We start from the raw sequence: 13,937 nt of genomic DNA on the forward strand, positions 1-13,937 counted from the left end.
GGATGAAGCTTCTTGGTTTTCCTCTTCTTCGGAGGTTGAGCATCTCTCAACCTCGGAGTCCTCCTCTTGGTCTTGCTCCAAAGAGTCACCCTCTCTGGATTCTTCTTGATCTCGTACAGTGGAGGGGATCTCTTCATGAAGCTTGGCCAATTTGCTCCATAGCTCCTTTGCATCTTCAAATTCTCCAATTTTGCAAAGGATGGTGCTTGGCAATAAATTGACCAAAAGCTTGGTCACTTTGTCATTTGCCTCGCACCTTTGGACTTGCTCCGGGCTCCATTTGCTTTTCTTTAGAACTTTGCCCTTTGAATTTCTTGGAGCCTTGAAGCGTTCCATTAGAGCAAACCATTGCTCTATCTCCATCATAAGAAAATTTTCGATTCTTGATTTCCAAGAATCGAAACTCGTAGAAGTGTATGGTGGAGCCACCCTTGTGTCAAATCCAAGCCCATCTTGGAATTGCATCTTGAAGTTGAGCTTGATAAAGTCTTGAACTTGAAGAATTTGCTCCAACTTCTTCACCCTCTAGCTTTTCTTATTATGCTTGACCCTTCCGGCGATGATTCCGGTGAAGAGCGGCCTTGCTCTGATACCACTTGTTAGGACCAAAAGTAGCTAGAGGGGGGGTGAATAGCTCGTCGCGTGCTCGTCGCTCGGCGTGGCTTGTTTCTTCAAGGATATGCAGCGGAAAATAACAGAAACAAAACACACAACGCTAACAAGGTTGGTTTACTTGGTATCCACCTCACAAGAGGTGACTAATCCAAGGATCCACACCACGCACGCACCCTCCACTATGAAAACACTCCTTTTCGGTAACTACCGAGGGCGGAGAAGCCCTACAAGACTCTCAGTACAAGAAGAAAGGAAAGGGAAACTAAATACAAGCGCAAAGCTTACAATGAGTACAGAAAACCCTAACCCTAGCTTCTCTTCTTGCCTTTGATCCGCCTCTTGACTTGGAAAGCTTCCAAGATCCTTCAAGAACTGGCGATCTGATCTTTGAGAGCGCTGTGGAGAAGTTGGCGAAAGATCTGGAGTGAATCGGAGAAGATCTACCGTAGCCATCGCACGCCTACAGCTTAAATCGACGCCAACGGTCGGAACCCGATCGATTCAAATGTTCCCAATCGATCGGGGAGGCTTTGGATCGATCCACAGATCGATCCAGAGCGCCTCTGTGCTCTAGGAAAATCGCCTGGATCGATCCACGGATCGATCCAGCGCTTATCGCGCGAAGCAGCCGCGTCCCAATCGATCCACTGATCGATTGGGACATTTGGATCGATCCACGGATCGATCCAGAGGCTTTCTGTTCGTTGGGAAAATCCTGGATCGATCCACTGATCGATCCAGCTCCTGGATCGATCCCCTGATCGATCCAGCACTTGGTTTTTGCCCAAAACCAAGTTCCAAGACTCCCAAACCAACATCCGGTCAACCTTGACCCGTTGGTACTGTTAGAGTGTATACTAAAAGCCTAGCTTTTGGTATAAATATTTATCTAGAAATAAGAATCACATTGGACAAATGTCTACATTTATGATAAATGTAGTTGTTCAATTAATTTATATTGTAGATAACATGGTGTGTGGTGTCACACACAGAGGATCATGTTATCAGTACCTTATAAATTATAAACAGTAGCTCACGACCATAATGGAAAGGAACAAACCATTGAAAGGTCGTAGTGTAATTAGGTATTAGTTTATCTTAACTATATAATTACACTAGTACACTTAGAGTGTATTGAGTAGGACCATTAGAGGTCGTTTCTTTTATACTGATTTTATAAAGAAACAAAGACCTCAGTTATTATGGAAGTGTGTGCTCTTAATCCTAATATAATAACAAGCACATATATTTGATATTTATTTCTTTAATTTATCAATGGGTGAGATTTAGTTCGATGAATCAATAAGCCCGATAAGTTGGGAAATGATATCACTTATAGTGTGTGTTGTTGATTATAGAAGGAAACTGTGTCCTAGTGATCTAGGTTGAGAATGTCCCCAAGAGGAGCTCATAAGGATTGTCATGTTAAACCCTGCAGGTGGACTTAGTCCGACATGACGATGAAGTTGAGTGGTACTACTCTTGGAGCTAGATATTAATTAAGTGAGTTGTCAGTAACTTACTTAATTAGTGGACATTTGTTATCTTAAACACAGGGAGACTAACACACTCATAATGAGAAGGAGCCCAAAATGTAATTTGGGATTGGTGCGGTAGTTCAATAATAGTTCTCTAGTGGAATGAATTATTATTGATAAAATTAAGTTGTGTGTTCGGGGCGAACATGGGATGCTTAATTTTATCGGGAGACCAAAACCAATTCCTCCTCTCGGTCCCTATCATAGCCTCTAGTATATAGAGATTTATACCCACCGCATACCCACCTTCTTACCCATCCAATGGGGCCGGCCAAGCTAGCTTGGAACCCAAGCTAGGGCCGGCTAAGACCAAGTGGATGAGCCATGAAGGTGGCCGGCCAAAAGCTTGGGTCCCAAGCTTAGGTGGCCGGCCACTAGAATATTAAAAAGGATTTTTATTAAAATTATTTCTTATGTGGATATCATGAAGAGAGTTAAAAATTAAAATTTCCTTTTATAACTTTCTACAAAGATTAAGAGAAGAGATTAATCTCTTTCCTTATTTGTAGTTTAAAAGGATGGTTTTAATTTTTGGTAAAACTTTCCTTATTTGTAAATCATCTACATGTTTAAAGAGAGTTTAAAATTTGAAATCTTTCCTTATTTGTTGATTAAAGGAGGATTTTAAATTTTAAGAAAACTTTCCTTTTAATTATGTTCATGATTTAAAAGAGAGTTTAAAATTAAATATTCTCTTTATAAGTTTCTATAAAAGATTAAGAAAAGATTTGATATCTTTCCTTATTTGTAGATTAAAAGAGATTTTAATTTATAGAGATAACTTTCTTTTATCCACATGTTTAAAAGAAAGATTTTAATTTATTAAATTTCCTTTTTATAAACCAATCATGAAGGGATAAAATTATTGGAGAAATTTTTATAAATTTCCGGAAACAAATTAGGAAGTTTTAATTCTTGTTTAATTAAAACTCTCCTTGATTTGGGGAAATAAAGTGGCCGGCCATGTTTCAATGAGAAGAAAAATTATTTTAATTAAAATAAATTTTTCCTTTTCATGACAAAAGAATTAAGGAAATTTTTATTAAAATTTCCTTATTTGCCAAGACCAAGGATTATAAAAGAGGAGGTAGAGGAGCCTTCATGGGTGAACATCCTCTATTATTTTCTCCCTCTCTTCCTTGGTGTGGCCGGCCCTCTTTCTCTTCTCTCCATCTTATAGCCGACCTCTCTTCCTCCTTGAAGATCAAGTGGTGGCCGGATTTTAGCTTGGAGAAGAAGGAGAGAAAGCTTACATCCCTTGGAGCTTGATTGGTGGAAAAAGATCTTCATCTCTTGGAAGCATAGTGCTTGGCCGAAACTTGAAGAAAGGAGAAGAAGGTGCTTTGGTGGTTTCTCATCTCGGAAGATCGTTGCCCACACAACGTCCGAGGTTAGAAGAGGAATACGGTAGAAGATCAAGAGGTCTTTCTAAAAGGTATAACTAGTAATTTTTCTTTCCGCATCATACTAGTTATTTTTGGAAATAATACCAAATACAAGAGGCATGCGATTCTAGTATTTCGAATATGTTTTTCGATGTTGTGTTTTTTTGTTTTCTTTTTCTTGTGATTTGATTGTTCTTTTCGGTTAACCTAAAGTTATTTTAGGAAATTAAATATTAGCTTTCCATAAAAGGTTTTGTCTAGTCGGTGGTGGTTGCTCCCATATCCAAGAAGGCCATGTGCCTCGCCACGTCAGTACTGGGAACCAATTATGGAAATTAATATTTAATGGAATTAATAACTTAAGGTGATTTGGGTCGAACGTGTTAAGTTCCGCAGGAGACCCAAGTCAAAACCTAAAAGAACAAATAGATTAAGTTTTGGATCAAACGTGTTAAGTTCCGCAGGCGATCCAAAATTTAATTTAAAAGAACACATGGTAGCTAGGAAAAGGTTCAGACCTTTGTACAAAATTTTGTACAGTGGAACCTCTAGGCTTTCTGAGTAGCAACCAACAATTGGTCGCTAGGGTTTTGCCTCTGTGTATTTGGTATTAGTTTAATTATGCACATGTCATACATAATTTAGGCAGGTTAATAGTAGGATGTGCTAACTTTGTGGATGCAGGATCCAACTATTATGGCTTTTAGTTATTATGTGTGTGATTGGACCCTTGGACATGTCAAGGGCATTTATATGTGTGTGCATGATTGTATTATAAAATACAGCAGGAGCTGTATTTAGTTTTATTAGGATTTTATTTTTGATCTAGATACATGTACATTCCTTTTATGGAATATAGGATCAAATGTAAAATTCTATTTATGTCGTGGATCGAATCTTGCAAAGCGTGGAACCTTCTAAGGACCAGAGGCGCAGCGGAACTAGGAGCAAGATGGATGCGACAGCTAGACCCGGTGGCGGTGGCCAAATATGGCAGCAGCTTGGGATGACAACACACGGAGGACAACTAGAGATAAAAGCCATAATAGTTGAAAATTAGATTTTCTATTTATTGCTTTTATATTGTGTGTGCATGTTAGTATACATGACTAGTAGGCTAGCATAGTTAAAATTCCTCGTTTATAAATAACTAAGTGGGAGAGGGATTTTAAATAAATCCCATGGTCTCCATTACTGGTTTGTAAGTGATGCAAACAAGCTTGCGCTGGCTTCGAGTGCCTTCCTCCATAACGGATGAGCTTGTTTGTGGATCACTAGAAAACTTCCATTTTGGATGACTATAGGAAGTTAATTAAGAGCGTGTGATCTTCCCCAACGGAAGGGCATAATCTTATTAATGGACTTAGTGTCAAGTAATGGTATACACTTAGACACATCTAATAGTATCCTCCCATCGGAGTCACTGCTATTATTTGTGTGACCAAATGAAACCAACTATTAATTTGTCATAAAACTAGGTTGACAAGATAATAAAATTAAAGGGTTAAAACCCCTCTTACAAATGATTGATTTTGTATACGTCCACACTAAAGTGGCATACAAAATTAACGGTGTTTGAGATAATTTTATTTGTCATAAAGATACGTTGACAAGATAGTTAATGGGTAAAACCCTCCTTTTACAAATGTTGAATTTGTATACGTCCACACTAACGTGGCATGCAAAATTCACGGTGTTTGAGGTGTTGGTAAATTTAAATAATATTGTTTGAGGAATCAATGTTATTTTAAATTCAAAGAGTTTTGACCAAATATTTGATCAAAGATAGATCAACTATTAATTTTATTCGTCATAAAGTAAAGTTGACGAGATAATAAAATTAATCTTCTCTTCGATTTTGTATACACAAAATTCATGGAGATTTTAAGGAGTTGATCTTGACCAAATGTTTTTGTGATTCTTAGGATGTTTGTCAATCCCTAGTAGTCATACTATAGAAAAAGACTTAGTAGTCCCAATTGTAATGATTGGAAATAGGACTTGGACATTAAGGTAGACTGTCTTCTTAGAACTAAGAACAATTAAGGTGTATTTAATTCATTAGTTGAAACATGTCTAGTGGTGTTATCTACCAGAACCTGGAGTGTAGATACAAGATGCCATTAATCATGTCTGCAATTCATTGCAGGGTTCCAGGAAACCCGACAACTAAATGAAAGGTAAATCACCGTCCACATGGGCACTACTGTAAAAGTGGTAGCTGTTGCAGTGGGAGATGTTTATCCTTTGATAAGAATAAAATATGGATTTTAAGTAATTGTCTTTACGTACCAAGTTTAGAAAGAACCTGATTTCAGTTTCTAAACTATTATAGATATTGTGTCTATTTTGATAACAAAGTTGTTATCAAGAAAAATAGGGAAGTTATCTATTCTGGTATGATGGTTGACAATTTATAATCCAATAAACTCCCACGATGCAACAAATGGAAATAAGTAACACATCTTCTAATTTAAGAGAAAGCAACCTTCGGAAATGAACCAATTATATCTTTGGCATCTAAAGCTGGGTTATACTTGAGTAGGATTCATTGGTAGCTGATGAACTTTTAGGGTTCATTGGTAGTGGAAATCTTTCCAACCTGCGAGTCTTACTTGGAAGGAAAATAACCAAGAAGCTTTTAAGTCCAAGGGGTATGGAGTCAAAGATATGTTGAAATCGGTTCATTCTGATTTGTGTAATCCTATGACTATCCAGACTAGAGGTAGTATTGAATATTTTGTCTAATTTATAGACAACTATTCAAGATACAAATAAATTTGCTTAATGTACCGCAAGACTAAGTACTTTGATTAGTTCAAAGAGTACAAGGTTGATGCGGAGGAATAAAGTAAAAAGTCACTATGGAAGATCGTAGTGGCAAGTACCTCTTAAGAGATTTTAGGAGTCACTTATCAGAAGTTGGATTTCTATCCCAACTAACTGCATCTGGTACACCCCAACAGAATGGTGTAGTAGAAAGAAGGTAAAGAACTCTTATGGAATAATTAGATAGATGATGAGTTATTTAGAAAATTACCAAATTTGTTTTAAGGATAAACTCTGAAAATGAAAGTGAACATAGTGCCTTCCAAGTCATAACTCTCTACTCATATAGAATTGTTGAATAGGCGTAAGCCTATTTTGAAGCATATTCGGATTCGAGTAATCTAGCACATATGTTAAAGAGAGATAATGATAAGTTGGATAGGAGTTCACTTGTTTGTAAGTTATCCTAGATAAACAAAAGTAGGTTTATAGTCTTAAAAATCAGAAGGTCATTGTTAGCATCAATGACTGATTTTTAGAAAAGGACTATATAATGAACCACGTGCTCATAAGTAAATTTGTTCTTAAGGAAATAATAAAGGACATGTCTAACCTAGTACCAACTGTACAAGATGAGATACCACAAGAAAACTGTAACACGTATCACAAATGATACACAATTGCAGAAAGTGCCTTATCGTAGTGGGAGGGTTGTTAGGCAACCTAAATAGGTTCATGTTTTGGGAGAGTTTTTGGATTCGATCCCTGGAGGACATGAACCTGATCTCCGGTCATATGATGAAGTACTCCAAGATAAAGATGCAGCATCTTGGCAAAGAGTAATGAATAACAGAATTAGAATATATGTATTCTAATAAAATCTGGAAGCTTGTAGAACCACCAAATGATGTAAAAGCCTTTGGGTATAAAAAGGTCTATAATAGGAAAAGAGGGATAGACAGAAGGTAGTAACTTTCAAAGCAAGGCTAGATGAAAAATGAAACTTTTTCACTGGTAGCCATACTTAAATCTATCCGGATTCTTTTATCTATTTGGTAAGTGGATGTCAAGACAACATTCCTTAATGGAAGTCTTGAAGAGAGCATCCATATAAAGCAACCAGAAGGGTTCATTGCAAAGGGCTAAGAGCATCTTGTGTGCAAGCTCAATCAGTCTATGGACTGATGCAAAGCTTCAAGGTCTTGGAACATCCAGTTTATCAAAGTAATCCAGATCTATGAGTAAACGGATAAGTCTTGTGTATACAAAAGTGTGATGAAAGCGTGGTGGTATTTTTGTACTATACGTAGATAACATTTTTGTAGTTGGAAACAATATCAAAATGTTGTCAGAAGTAAGGGTATGGTTGTTCAAACAATTCGATATAAAGGACTTGGGAGAATGTATATATTCTTAAGATCAAAGTAATAAGTGATCGCAAGAAAAGAATATTTTACTTATCCCAAGCTTCATATATCGAAAAATCCTTGCTCGTTTTAAGCATGCAAAACTCCAAGAAAAGTTTCTTACCTTTTAGGGATGGAGTAACTTTATCTAAAGATATGTCTCCATAGACATCAAAGGAGATAAAGGAAATAAGGCGTTCTTTATGCTTCGCTGTTGGAAGCCTAATGTATGTTATGCACGAGATCAATCTGTTTTGCCAAGGGCATAGTTAGCAGATATCAAAGTAACCCTAGACAAGGACATTGGACTGCAGTAAAGCATATATTAAAGTACCTTAGAGGCACTAGAGATTATATGCTAGCTTACAAGGCGTTAATTTGGTCCCTGTGGGTTGCATGGATTTTGACTTCAATCGGATAGGGACAATAATAAGTCGACCTCGGGTTTTGTGTTTACTTTAGGAGGTAAAGTCATAACTATGGAAGAGTGATAAGCATAGGTGTTTTTCGGACTCCACCATAGAAGCTTAGTATATGACAAGCCTCCGAGGTAGCCATAAAAGCTGAATGACTCAATAACCTCAAGATAGATTTAGATATGATTTTGGTTTGTCCAAAGATTATTACAATTTATTGTAATAATGTGGTGCAGTAGCAAACTCGAAGAAACCATAAGTCTATAAGGCAAGTAAACACAATAGAGCGCAAGTACCACCCAATACGAGAAATTGTATAACGAGGAGAAGTTGTTGCCGCCTAGATTGCATCAGATGATAACCTAAGGTCCTTAAGGCAAGAGCTTTTTGAAAGGCATGGGAATCAGATGTATGGCAGCAGATATGGCAGCTTAGTCTTTTAGTATAAGTGGGAGATTGTTAGAGTGTATACTAAAAGCCTAGCTTTTGGTATAAATATTTATCTAGAAATAAGAATCACATTGGACAAATGTCTACATTTATGATAAATGTAGTTGTTCAATTAATTTATATTGTAGATAACATGGTGTGTGGTGTCACACACAGAGGATCATGTTATCAGTACCTTATAAATTATAAACAGTAGCTCACGACCATAATGGAAAGGAACAAACCATTGAAAGGTCGTAGTGTAATTAGGTATTAGTTTATCTTAACTATATAATTACACTAGTACACTTAGAGTGTATTGAGTAGGACCATTAGAGGTCGTTTCTTTTATACTGATTTTATAAAGAAACAAAGACCTCAGTTATTATGGAAGTGTGTGCTCTTAATCCTAATATAATAACAAGCACATATATTTGATATTTATTTCTTTAATTTATCAATGGGTGAGATTTAGTTCGATGAATCAATAAGCCCGATAAGTTGGGAAATGATATCACTTATAGTGTGTGTTGTTGATTATAGAAGGAAACTGTGTCCTAGTGATCTAGGTTGAGAATGTCCCCAAGAGGAGCTCATAAGGATTGTCATGTTAAACCCTGCAGGTGGACTTAGTCCGACATGACGATGAAGTTGAGTGGTACTACTCTTGGAGCTAGATATTAATTACGTGAGTTGTCAATAACTTACTTAATTAGTGGACATTTGTTATCTTAAACACAGGGAGACTAACACACTCATGATAAGAAGGAGCCCAAAATGTAATTTGGGATTGGTGCGGTAGTTCAATAATAGTTCTCTAGTGGAATGAATTATTATTGATAAAATTAAGTTGTGTGTTCGGGGCGAGCACGGGATGCTTAATTTTATCGGGAGACCAAAACCAATTCCTCCTCTCGGTCCCTATCGTAGCCTCTAGTATATAGAGATTTATACCCACCGCATACCCACCTTCTTACCCATCCAATGGGGCCGGCCAAGCTAGCTTGGAACCCAAGCTAGGGCCGGCCAAGACCAAGTGGATGAGTCATGTAGGTGGCCGGCCAAAGCTTGGGTCCCAAGCTTAGGTGGCCGGCCACTAGAATATTAAAAAGGATTTTTATTAAAATTATTTCTTATGTGGATATCATGATTTTAAAAGAGAGTTTAAAAAATTAAAAATTTCCTTTTATAACTTTCTACAAAAGATTAAGAGAAGAGATTAATCTCTTTCCTTATTTGTAGTTTAAAAGGATGGTTTTAATTTTGGTAAAACTTTCCTTATTTGTAAATCATCTACATGTTTAAAGAGAGTTTAAAATTTGAAATCTTTCCTTATTTGTTGATTAAAGGAGGATTTTAAATTTTAAGAAAACTTTCCTTTTTAATTATGTTCATGATTTAAAAGAGAGTTTAAAATTAAATATTCTCTTTATAAGTTTCTACAAAAGATTAAGAAAAGATTTGATATCTTTCCTTATTTGTAGATTAAAAGAGATTTTAATTTATAGAGATAACTTTCTTTTTATCCACATGTTTAAAAGAAAGATTTTAATTTATTAAATTTCCTTTTTATAAACCAATCATGAAGGGATAAAATTATTGGAGAAATTTTTATAAATTTCCAGAAACAAATTAGGAAGTTTTAATTCTTGTTTAATTAAAACTCTCCTTGATTTGGGGAAATAAAGTGGCCGGCCATGTTTCAATGAGAAGAAAAATTATTTTAATTAAAATAAATTTTTCCTTTTCATGGCAAAAGAATTAAGGAAATTTTTATTAAAATTTCCTTATTTGCCAAGACCAAGGATTATAAAAGAGGAGGTAGAGGAGCCTTCATGGGTGAACGACCTCTATTATTTTCTCCCTTTCTTCCTTGGGTGGCCTCCCTTCCTTTCTCTTCTCTCCATCTTATGGCCGACCTCTCTTCCTCCTGAAGATCAAGTGGTGGCGGATTTTAGCTTGAGGAAGAAGGAGAGAAAGCTTACATCCCTTGGAGCTTGGTTGGTGGAAAAGATCTTCATCTTTTGGAAGCTTTGTGCTTGGCCGAAATTTGAAGAAAGGAAAAGAAGGTGCTTTGGTGGTTTCTCATCTCGGAAGATTGTTGCTCACACAACGTCCGAGGTTAGAAGAGGAATACGGTAGAAGATCAAGAGGTCTTTCTAAAAGGTATAACTAGTAATTTTTCTTTCCGCATCATACTAGTTATTTTTGGAAATAATACCAAATACAAGAGGCATGCGATTCTAGTATTTCGAATATATTTTTCGATGTTGTGTTCTTTTATTTTTTTCCTTGTGATTTGATTGTTCTTTTCGGTTAACCTAAAGTTATTTTAGGAAATTAAATATTAGCTTTCCATAAAAGGTTTTGTCTAGTCGGTGGTGGTTGCTCCCATATCCAAGAAGGTCATGTGCCTCGCCACGTCAGTACTGGGAACCAATTATGGAAATTAATATTTAATGGAATTAATAACTTAAGGTGATTTGGGTCGAACGTGTTAAGTTCCGCAAGAGACCCAAGTCAAAACCTAAAAGAACGAATAGATTAAGTTTTGGATCAAACGTGTTAAGTTCCGCAGGCGATCCAAAATTTAATTTAAAAGAACACATGGTAGCTAGGAAAAGGTTCAGACCTTTGTACAAAATTTTTGTACAGTGGAACCTCTAGGCTTTCCGAGTAGCAACCAACAGGTACATCATGCCTAGCATCTGGTCACTCCTTTGACCTGCTAGGACTTCCCACCAAGTGTCTGGTCAATCCCTTTGACCCACTTGGACTTTTCTAGTCGTGCCAAGTATCCGGTCACTCCCTTGACCTACTTGGACTTCCACCAGATGTCTGGTCAACCTTGACCCATCTGGATTTCCTCATGCCAAGTATCCAGTCAATCCTTTGACCTACTTGGACTTCCCAACACCAGATGTCCGATCATCCTTGATCCATCTGAATTTTCCCTTGCCTGGCTTCACTCACCAGGACTTTCACCTAGTTTCACTCACTAGGGTTTTCCATCTGCCTAGTTTCACTCACTAGGACTTTCCATCTGCCTAGCTTCACTCACTAGGACTTTCCATCTGCCTAGCTTCACTCACTAGGACTTTCACCTGGCTTCACTCACCAGGATTTTCCTCCTGCCTAACATCCCAGTTAGGACTTCGCAGTCAAGTATCCGGTCATCCTTGACCTACTTGACTCTTCTTCAATCAATATCTTATTGTCAAACATCTAAACCCAAACCAAGACTCAGCTTGGTTGACCAGGTCAACCTTGACCTGAGGGATGTTGCACCAACATCCCTGACATTGTTGTCGCTTAGCACTTTCCATCTCGCCCAGGTTTAGCTACAGACAGTTCAGGATGACTGTTCAGATGTACCACTCGGCTTGAGTCTTGATGATGAGGATGAGCTGTGGCAAAGGACGCATCTTTCACACCTTGATCGCTAAAGGGCCGACCGGGAGTTGTCTTAGTGAAAGTACCAAGCATGGCTACATGGCCCGAGCTAGGGAAGTCCGATCAGTCAGGGACAGGTCAGGAACTAGTACGAGCTCCATCTTATGTCTCAGATCTGGGGGACCTGCCCTGGCTGTGACCGTCCAGAAAATATGTGGCTGATGATGTGAGACGGTCCAACTCCCTATTTTTCCTGACTGTTGACTACTACGTCTCCTTTACTTTTGACTGTCACGTCCCCTTGACTATTGACCGTCACATCGTCTTAACATTTGATTGTCACGTTTCCTTGACTATTGACCCCCACGTCCCTTTGACTTTTAACTGTCTGACTTTATCGGACCCTATTTTTATGCACCGTATCAGTTCCTATTCTCCCATCATCAAAATCAGTTACTAAAGCTGAGATTTCTTCTGCTGTCCAAACTGATCCGTTGAAGTGTCTGCTCCAGTTCTGATCCGTTGAAGTGCCTGCTCCAGTTTGGTTCTTAGGCTGAAGGTGAGTGACAATTTTCTGTCTCACTCCTCTAACATAGATGTAGTAAGTGCCATTGTCATCGCGATCGCCATCCTTGTATTCACCAGGTTTTTTTACTGTGATTAATTGTCATTGTAGAAGATTATTGGTTCCTGAACCAATATAAATAGTTTGCATATTCTCCCTGCTTCTCCTTGGTTTGTGTTAATTAATATACGTTTTGACAGATCTACATTATTATGTGTGCATTAATTTCGTGGCGTTTTAAATTAGATTTGTACATAAATTGCAGTTTGTTAACAAACTAAATATAATTTAGTAAACATTTTATTAAAATTTGACAGGATTTTCAGTTACTTATAAATATTATATTTAGCAACACTTATAATATGATTGATCATGTAATTTGATGTCATTTATAATATAAATGTAAGGTGGTAGTACTTATTTACAATTTAATGTTATTTTATAATTAAACTTAATATTTGAAAATTTTGCACATAATTATTGTAGTAGTACATTTTATAATTTAATTGTATTTACAATTCTATTTACATTTGGACGTTGAGGAGGTTGGAGGTTATATATACTATGCGTGTGTATCAACGCCTATTATATTATAAGTGCAAGGTCAGAATTGGTTTGATCTTATTATAATTAGGTTGTGTTATTACTTTTCATACAATCAAAGAACTAGCAATTTATACTATCTTGAATAAAGGTTATTAAAGTTTCTTTTAAAAATTATCAATAAATAATTCCAACATAGTTTTTTCATTAAATATTCTTTTTTCAATTTATTGTTTTAAATACTAATATCACATCTGAACATCAAGTCTCAAGTGCGTGCCATCTTTTATATTAGGATCTTAATTTTTTTTTTCTAAATCTCAAAAGATTATTTGGATTTCATAGCCAAAACTTTACAACGACAAAGATGCAAACACTTTGATTAATTTATTTTAATAAATTTGTGCACGGCTAAAATCATTTTTGTATCATAGACTAGAGTGAAGTAAAGATTTTATTTCGATTAATAAAAATAATTTGAATAATTTATTTCTTAAAAAAAAATCGCATTTTATTACATTTTAAAAAAATGTACACAATGATAACTTTTTTATTTTTTGAATTTAACAAACGTGAATTTTAATTTTGTAAATATGATTTTTAAGAGTAAAATTCTTATAAAAAAGTTCTATAAATTTATATTAAAAATATTTTCTACCAATGAAAATACTTTCTAATTTTTTTTTCTCATCCAATAATAAATACAAATGGCACGTATGTACGTTTCTACTTAATTATACACGTGCATATACTAAAATAGTCAGCATAAATTTTTAAATATTATTTTTAATATTAAATTATATTATAAATACTCTTAAATTACTTTCGATATGCTATAAAATTGAATTGTAAATACTAGTACATTATAAGAATTAATT

This window comes from Zingiber officinale, chromosome 2B (assembly GCF_018446385.1).
Source record: "Zingiber officinale cultivar Zhangliang chromosome 2B, Zo_v1.1, whole genome shotgun sequence".
In the NCBI taxonomy this organism is placed as follows: domain Eukaryota; kingdom Viridiplantae; phylum Streptophyta; class Magnoliopsida; order Zingiberales; family Zingiberaceae; genus Zingiber; species Zingiber officinale.